The following is a 1,263-nucleotide window of genomic DNA, read 5'->3' as shown; positions in this document are numbered from 1 at the left end:
AACCTTCCTGCGGGTGGTGAGTCCACTGGAAGGTACCAACAGCCCTAACCGGGATTCGAACTTGCCCAGGAGGTGAACCCTGGGGTTCCACACCAATGACAGAGACATTGCCTCTGGGCCAAAGCGCCACTGAAAAACTTGTCCAAATCATATTTTTAATTTATATTATCATTATATTTCTGCCTTTTCCCTGCAACGCTATAAGCATTTTAGCCTTTTGGCATGACTTTTACATGTCTTTTATCTTAGTTCACATGAACGCTCCATCTACTTCACATCTCTGTTCCTGACCAGCTGATCACATGAGTCATGATGTCTCTCCTGTTCACCCTTTTCCCAGCTCCACAACACCAGGTCTGTTTACTTGCTTCCCCATCCCATTTTTTAAGTATTACCAACGACGATGCTGTCCATGGGCGCTCTCCCTGCACTCTCTGAGACTGTACGATCCGCCGTCCCCAGGTTATGTCACATTCCAGGGAACATGTCGAAACAGAGCTCACCTGAAACCAAAATAATCACATGCTCTCTGTTTTCACTGAGAGCAGCACCTGCAAAAGGAAAGTCAAGTTCTCACTTCATCTGAGGTTAGGAAAGGAATTCCCGATGGAAGCGATTTCAGTCCCCGAGCTGAGAAAACCCACTTTCAATCCACTCTGTTTCGACTTTAAAGTTGAGGTTAAATGTAAGTAGTTCCACAGCCGGAATGTTCCAGTGCAGTCAGCTGTCAGTTTACACCTTCACCTGTCGCTGACATGTTTCCAAACACGCTCTCACTTTCACACGTCCTGCTGTTGTTCATGCTAAAAAAAGAAAATTCCCCCCAGATTTTATTCTGCACTGCCAGATTCTGCCCTCTACTCCATCCTATCACTTCATCTTTCTCTCTCTCTCTCTCTCTCTCCCTCTGTCACTGTATGTCGATTGCCCAGTCATGACAGCGACATGTGGAATTTTTCATTACCTCGCCCCGGGGGCACCGCACTGTCTCTGCCTGTGTATCCCTCTGTGTGTTTTCTCCACACACTCCTGCCTCCTCTCTCTCTCTCTCTCTCTCTCGCTCACTCTCTCTCCCCCCTCTCACCCTCTCTCTAACACCCTCATTCTCTCTTTGGTTTATTATTCAGAGTCAGCTGCCGCGAGCTGTTGTTTGTTGTTTTTGTTGTAGGCCAGCTCTATGGCGCAGTAGCAGCTGTCACTGACCGACCTCCTCTCCATGGCCTGTCATCCGTCTGCCGCCGGCTCCTACACTGTGGTCATCAT

General features: G+C 48.2%; 1 long non-coding RNA gene across 2 annotated transcripts in view; it reads left to right on the top strand.

Annotated features, from left to right (window-relative positions):
- Positions 1–1,263, top strand: part of LOC107988896 (uncharacterized) — a 10,769-nt gene extending 9,506 nt beyond the window's left edge. The window contains exons 3-4 of one of the 2 annotated variants that reach the window (XR_003050239.1): positions 250–685; positions 1,169–1,263. This is a non-coding gene — a long non-coding RNA (uncharacterized LOC107988896). Of the gene's footprint in view, positions 1–249; positions 813–1,168 lie in introns of those variants that run through there. The other variant, XR_003050238.1, reaches the window with a different exon arrangement.

Source organism: Cynoglossus semilaevis, chromosome 8 (assembly GCF_000523025.1).
Source record: "Cynoglossus semilaevis isolate Cse_v1.0 chromosome 8, Cse_v1.0, whole genome shotgun sequence".
Classification (NCBI taxonomy): domain Eukaryota; kingdom Metazoa; phylum Chordata; class Actinopteri; order Pleuronectiformes; family Cynoglossidae; genus Cynoglossus; species Cynoglossus semilaevis.
Note: the sequence above shows the minus strand (reverse complement) of the source record. Positions and strands in the feature narration are given on the sequence as shown.